The sequence below is a fragment of the Gossypium raimondii genome, chromosome 11 (genome assembly GCF_025698545.1).
Source record: "Gossypium raimondii isolate GPD5lz chromosome 11, ASM2569854v1, whole genome shotgun sequence".
In the NCBI taxonomy this organism is placed as follows: domain Eukaryota; kingdom Viridiplantae; phylum Streptophyta; class Magnoliopsida; order Malvales; family Malvaceae; genus Gossypium; species Gossypium raimondii.
In genome coordinates this window covers 34,247,463-34,255,380 of record NC_068575.1, presented here as the reverse complement: position 1 = coordinate 34,255,380, position 7,918 = coordinate 34,247,463, and the positions used below count along the sequence as shown (strand labels likewise).

At 35.3% G+C, this 7,918-nt stretch overlaps 1 non-coding gene across 1 annotated transcript; it reads right to left on the bottom strand.

The window, feature by feature from the left end:
• Positions 1–244: 244 nt before the first annotated feature.
• Positions 245–351, bottom strand: LOC128035202 (small nucleolar RNA R71). Its single transcript, XR_008191603.1, has one exon. It is a non-coding gene; the product is annotated as a small nucleolar RNA R71 (small nucleolar RNA).
• Between the last annotated feature and the right edge of the window lie 7,567 nt (positions 352–7,918).

Here is a 7,918-nt window from a genome sequence, read left to right as displayed (position 1 = left end):
GGGCCAATTCAGTGGAACGCCTACTGAATATCCTCATCTTCACTTAAGACTATTTATGGAAGTGAGCGATTCTTTCAAGTTAGCCGAAGTACCCGAATATGCATTACGACTGAAGCTGTTCCCATATTCGCTAAGGGACAGAGCTCGTGCCTAGTTGAACTCATTGCCACCAAACTCTATTTCTACATGGCAAGAGTTAGCCGAGAGATTCCTCATGAAGTATTTCCCACCGAGCAGGAATGAAAAGTTGAGGAATGAGATCACTGCCTTCCAACAAATGGATGATGAGTCCTTGTATGAGGCATGGGAAAGGTACAAAGAGTTATTACGAAAGTGCCCTCATCATGGAATCCCACATTGCATTCAACTTGAGACATTCTATAATGGTCTCAATGCTCACACGAGGATGGTAGTGGATGCCTCTGCTAATGGTGCTCTCCTTTCTATGTCTTATAATGAGGCTTACGAAATTATTGAGAGGATTGCCAGCAACAACTATCAATAGCCAACCAATCTAGCAGCGTCAGGAAGACGAGTCACTAGAATACATGAAGTGGATGCTCTCACTTCACTCGCATCTCAGGTATCTTCAATATCCTTAATGCTTAAGAATCTTACCACTAATGGGTCTAACAGTTTTGCAGCCCAATCACCTAACCAATGTGAGAATATAGCCTATGTGTATTGTAGGGAAGGACATTTGTTTGAAGAATGTCCATCGAACCCCGAATCCTTATATTACATGGGTAACCAAAACCAAAACCAAGGGAGGCAAGGAGCAATCCAACTTTTATAACTCATCGTGGCGAAATCACCCAATTTTTTCCTGGAGTAACCAAGGGGCTAGAACTAGTAACACTTACGCCCAACCTAGACCAACTCAGCCTCCTAGTTTCCCCCAACAAGTTCATAAACCAACCCAAGCGGAAGCATCCAATAGCTTAGAGAATTTATTGAAGGCATACATGGCAAAAAATGACGCCACTCTAAGAAATTTGGAGAATCAAGTGGGCCAGCTTGCTACTGAACTTAGGAACCGACCACAAGGTGCTCTACCTAGTGACGCAGAGAGTCTGAAAAATCTAGGGAAGGAACATTGTAAAGCATTGACATTGTGGAGCGGAAAGATAGTAGAGCCCAACATCAGAACCAAGTGTTGAAATTCCAGTTTCACCAAAAATAGAATTTGCAAAACCTGACAAAGTAACCTTAGGACCAGCTAATTCTAATAAACTAACAACGTCGTTAGATGCAGAATTGCCGCCAAAGACGAATCAACCAGAATCAGTCCTAGTAATGAAACCACCACCACCCTACCCTCAAAGACTTCAGAAATAAAAGCATGAGATTCAATTCAAGAAGCTCCTTGACGTACTCAAGCAACTTCACATCAACATCCCGTTGGTTGAAGCACTTGAGCAAATGCCGAACTACGTCAAGTTTATGAAAGATATCTTGTCTAAGAAATGAAGACTTGGAGAATTTGAGACGGTAGCTCTGAAGAAGGAATAGGTGCATATCTTCAAGACAAACTACCCCCAATATTCTGGTAAGGTATTATGTGACTTAGGTGCAAGTATCAACTTAATGCCTATGTCAATATTTAGGAAGTTGGGGATAGGACAAGTTAGACCAACTACAATTACGCTTCAACTAGCATATCGATCCTTAACACATCTAGAAGGAAAAATCGAGGATGAATTTGTAACAGCCCGATTTTGGGGCTAGATGGAACAGTGGTTTCAAGACTACAAATCCGACAAGGAAAAATTTATTTTAAAATTATGACATGGGTTGCATTATGATAGGAAGGTTGCACGAAAATACTGATATGGTAAAATAGGGAAATAAAGTGATAAAAAGGGTAATTGAGTTATGTCAACATTGGAAAGTATATTATGACATATTAATCCAAGAAAGGATTAAATTGCAAAAGTGAGAAAAGTTTTGTTACCCAAGAGTAAATACTCAAAATTTGAGGGGTTAAAGTGTAAATATGAAAAAGTTGAAGGACCAATAGTGTAAATATTTTATGGGTGGAATAATCTAGAAACTAAGGAAGATGGATGAATTGGGACCAAATTGAATAGATGAAGGAATTATGAGGGACTAAATTGTAATTTTACCAAATTAAGTAATGACTCAATGATGGAATTTTAAAAGAACATAAAGGGCAAAATGGTCAATTAGAAGAGAGAGAAATCTATAAGGCAATGATATGTTGGTGATATTTTAGATTAAATAAATAAATAAATATTAGTTTATTAATATTTCAATTTGATTTTTAAATGATATTTTCTTATTTTATTATTAATTTATTTAGTGTATATATATGTGGAAAGAAAGATGAAAATGAACCAACCCATCATCTTCTTCTTCCATGCAACCAACGTGAGAAGAAAGAAAAAGAAAGAAAGTTTTACTTTCTTTACAATTTGGTCCTTTCGCCAAAATCCACCATTTTCACTTAGAAATCAAAGAAATTTCCATAGCCACCAAGAGAGAAAATTGACAAGGAGACTATGGGGAGCTAGAATATCAAGTTAGATTCAAGAAATAGAGGCTGGAGGAGAGAGAAAATCAAGTTAAAGATTGAAGTCAATTGAGCAAGGAAAGAACATCATAATTTCAATATATTTTTGAGTTTGATATTATTGAAAAAAGTATGAGATTGATGTTAATGTAGGGTTTTATTATATAAGGTTATATGTTTTTGATATTTTTGTGAAGAGAAAATAAGAGAAAGTGTTGAGAAATAGTGTAGAGAAGGAAAATAAGAGTGTTATAGACTTAGTAATCAATATTTTGCACTAAAACAGTTTTGGACAGCAGCAGTAGGTTCAATTTGAAAAATTGCCATAAATTGTGGAAATTGAATTATATGAAATTAAAGCTTATTTAGTCTAGTTTCTCATAGAATAAATGGTGTAAGCAATAACATTTTAAATCATGAGATATAATAAATTTTGTGAGACAAGGTCAGAATGAATTCGGGTTCCCCTATTCTGACTTTGAAAATCATTAAAATTGTAAAAAATAATTATGGATAAAATTTATATACTTAGAATCCTTGATGAGTATATTTTCAAAGTAAAGAAACGGAAACATCATCCAAATTCTGTAAAATTAGATAATTCATTTTTAGTGAAGAGTGGTCAGAACAGTCAAACAGCGAAATAGGGGAAATTTTAAAGAATAAACTGTACTATTTGACTAAACCAAAAATTCTAAAAATTTTATGGTAAGAATATATGTGAGTCTAGTTTCCGATAAAATTAACAAATATCAATTTGGAGTTCTTTAGCTGAAGGTATAAATAATTTAGGGACTATGACTCAAGTGGACGACTTTGAGTGAATATAAATAAATGTGAAATTATAGATAATGTTACATATAAGCATGTTATATATATTAAGGATGTGGAATGGAGAGGAGGAGGATGAAAATATATGATTATTCAACTAGCATGAGTTTTTATTAAAATGACCAATTTATATGTTTCAGGACTAAAGTGAACAAAGGTGAAAATTTAAGGGTAAATTTGTAAAAATGTCAAAAAGTGACCAAATGGCATAAAATGAATTTTTGTATTATTTAAAGTAGTAAATTGAATAAAATATTAATTTAGATCAAGATTGGGTAGAAATTAGAAAAATAGAAAATTTCCAAAATGTTCCTAAATTTTGGTATTTCTACAATTTAGCCTTAGTAAGTTCGTATGAACTATATTTTGTTTAATTTCAATTGAAATGAATGCTATTTGGTAATGAATATTATATATATATATGTGTGTGTGTTTTATATTGGAACTGAATTATTATTGGTAATATGTGTAGTTATTAGATGCTTTGAAATGATTATCGGAAGCTTGTTGGAGATATATTACATTATCCATTGGTTCTATCGGTAATTTTGGATGATTTGATTCTGGTTATAATGGCGTGCATAAGTTAATTTGGTTAACGTTAGCTCATTAATGTTTTGATTTTGATTAGTTAGAAATATGAATGTTAGATAAAAATGAAATGTCTGAAAATTAATTAGTAAACTCCATTAATGCCTCGTACCCTATTTTGGTGTCGAATACGGGTAAGGGGTGTTACAGAATTGGTACGTATAGATAAGTTTATCTTTCTTGCTGACTTTGTAATTCTAGATTTTAAAGTAGACAAAGAAGTACCAATCATCCTAGGAAGGTCGTTCCTAGCGATTGGAAGGACCCTTATTGATGTGCAGAACGGCGAGCTCACTATGGTTGTTCCTGACACAATGGATGATTGCTCTGTAGTGTCCAATTTAGAGGATTTAGTAGTAGAGAAGGAACTCAACTATGTTGAGGACCCACTGGAATGAATTTTGACATTGGATCCTCCAAATGATGAAGAGGAGGATGAATACTTAGCTTTTCTAGAAGTTAATCAAAGGGGATTTAATCTGCAATCCCGTTTTGAATCTTTGGAGTTAGAAAATAGGGACTATTCCCAACCAAAAGCATCAATCAAGGAGCCACCTAAATTAGAACTCAAGGTATTACCTTCTCATCTAAAATACGTTTGTTTAGGTAACGCTTCTACTCTGCCTGTGATTGTTTCAGCAGAATTGACCATTAAGCAAGAAGTGAAACTTATCTTAGTTCTAAGACAATTCAAGAAGGCCATCAGATGGACCATAGCCAATATTCACGGTATTAGTCCATCTGTATGCATGCACAAGATTATCCTGGAAGATGGCAAAAAAGGAACGATCGATGGACAACAGAGACTGAATCCCATCATGAAGGACGTAGTAAAAAAAGAGATCATCAAGTGGTTAGATGCAGGTATTATCCATCCCATCTCAGACAGCTCATGGGTAAGCCCGGTCCAGTGCGTGCCAAAAAAAGAAGGTATCACGGTCGTAGAGAACGAGAACTATGAGTTGATACCGAATAGAACAATTAGGGGATAGAGAATCTGCATCGATTACCGAAAGCTGAACAAAGTGACTAGGAAAGATCACTTTCCTTTGCCGTTCCTGGACCAAATGCTGGATAGAGTCACAGGACGAGATTACTAATATTTTTTCAATGGATACTAAGGGTATAATTAGATTACAGTAGCACCGGAAGATCAACACAAAATGACATTCACCTGCCTGTACGGTACGTTTGCATTTAGACGCATGCCATTTGGTTTATGTAATGCACCTACTACATTTCAAATATGTATGATGTCTATTTTTACTGACATGGTTGAGAAATATTTGGAAGTTTTTATGGATGATTTTTCAGTATACGGAGATACTTATGATGATTTCTTAGCCAATCTAATTAAGGTACTAAGGTGATGCGAAGAAACAAATCTTGTACTCAACTGGGAAAAGTGCCATTTTATGGTACGAGAAGGAGTTGTTCTAAGGCATCGAATAACGAGACACAGGATCGAGGTAGACAAAGCAAAGGTAGATGTTATTGAGAAACCCCACCTCCAACATCTGTAAAGGGTGTTAGGAGCTTTTTGGGCCACGCCAATTTTTATCGAAGATTTATGAAGGACTTCTCCAAAGTTGCTAAACCCTTATGAAAATTATTGGAAAAGGAATCTATATTCAAGTTTGATGAGGAATGCTTAAAATCCTTCAATGATTTGAAGAGTCGATTAGTCACGGCACCCATAATCGTCACACCAGACTGGGATTTGCCATTCGAATTGATATGTGGCGCAAGTGACTTCACAATTGGAGCTGTCTTGGGCTAGTGAAGGGGAAAAGTTTTTCATCCCATCTACTACGCAAGTCGAACCCTAACAGGAGCTCAACTGAATTATACGGTAACAGAAAAAGAGTTACTTGCTATTGTGTTTAATTTCACAAGTTTCGATCTTATCTGGTAGGTGCCAAAGTGACTGTCTATATGGACTACTCAGCAAGTTTCAATCTTATCTGATGGGTACTTCTACTTTAAGAGTTTGATCTAGAATTCAAGATCGAAAGGGAGTCAAAAATCAAGTAGCAGATCACTTGTCTAGATTGGAGCCACAAGAAGGGAATTCTCCTCTTATACCAATTCAGGAGACGTTTCAGACGAACATCTCCTGAAGGTAAATCATATCCATAACACCCCTTGGTTTGCTAATAGTTCTAACTATTTAGCTTGTGGTTTGATGCTAATTGATAAGACGTATCAACAAAGGAAAAAATTTCTTCACGATGTGAAGTACTATTTCTGGGAAGAGCCATATGTGTTTAAAAAGTGTGCAGATTAGATGATCAAGAGATGCGTGGCAGAAGATGAAATACTGAATTATTTATACCACTGTCACTCAGCTCCAAGTGGGGGACACTTCGGAGGTACACATACAGCGGCCAAAGTATTGCAAGCTGGATTCTTTTGGCCAACACTATTCAGGGATGCATATGCTTATGTGAAGAGCTGTGATCGATGTCAAAGGGTTGGAAATGTCACCAACAAAAATGAGATGCTTTGAATAAACATCATTGACGTAGAGTTGTTCGATGTATGGGGTATTGACTTTCTTGGTCCTTTTACTCTGTCTTGGAGTCACAAGTACATACTAGTAGTAGTAGACTATGTGTCTAAGTGGGTCGAGGCTGAGGTATATCTGACAAATGATGCTAAGGTTGTGATGAAGTTTCTGCAGAAGCATGTGTTCACAAGGTTTGGAACCCCAAGAGCTATCATCAGTGATGAAGGATCCCACTTTGTGAACAAGTGGTTAAAATGATTATTAGACAAGTACGGAGTGAAACACAAGGTTGCAACAACTTACCATCCGCAGACAAATGGGCAAGCTGAACTGGCAAATAAGGAGATCAAAGGCATACTTGAAAAGGTAGTCTGCCCGAACCAACGAGATTGGTCCACAAGATTAGATGATGCTTTATGGGCTTACAGAATAGCATACAAGACACCGTTAGGGATGTCACCCTATAGGTTGGTCTTTGGGAAAGCCTGCCATCTACCATTGGAGTTAGAGTGCAAAGCTTACTAGGCTGTTCAATAGCTTAATTTGGATCTTAAGCTCGCGAAAGAGAAACGGATGTTCCAACTCAATGAGTTAGAAGAGTTCCGAATGTTCTCATATGAAAATGTCAAATTACTTAAAGAAAGACTCAAGAAATGGCATGACAACCACATTCGAGTTCAAGAATTTGAAGCAGGTCAGCAAGTCTTGTTGTTCAATTCCAGATTGAAGTTCTTTCCAGGTAAGCTAAAATCACGTTGGTCCGGTCCATTTACGATTCACCAAGTCTATCCATACGGAGTTGTTGAACTCTAAGGTAAGGGAGGTAATTTCTGAGTTAATGCTCAGCGCCTGAAACATTATTGGGGAGATAAAATTGAACGGGAGAAAATCTCGTTCATTTTATCGGATACTTAATTTTTCATTTTTCTTTTTGAATAAATGATTTAGGGTATATTTTCGGGTAAAGTATGTTTAAATAAATTCTGTTTAGGAGATTGGAACTTAAACGGGACCATTTGTGACCCCTCCAATATTTCATGGAAATTTATTTTGACATAATTTTCCAAGAAATTATCCCCTAAATGGAAAAATAAATTTTTAGTTTCAAATAAAAGGGACAATTTTGATCCAAGTTTGAATTTGCAACTCAATTTTAAAATTTCATTAAGTCTAGGGACTTAATTAAATTGTTTTAAAATTTAGTCACTTTTTTCGTAAATAAAAAAACTAGGTGCCTTTCTTTGTGAATATTTTCAAAAGTATCTAGAATAAATATCTTTAATATTATTAATAATTTGATAAACTTTAATATATAATTATATTATTTATAATTTATATATTAATTTTTATCAACTTAGCTTAGAATTAGGATTAATTAGGAATTTTTTTTATTTTTGCACAATAAAATAAGAGATGGGAATCAAAAGTAAATATGGACAAGTAGTAACGTCTAA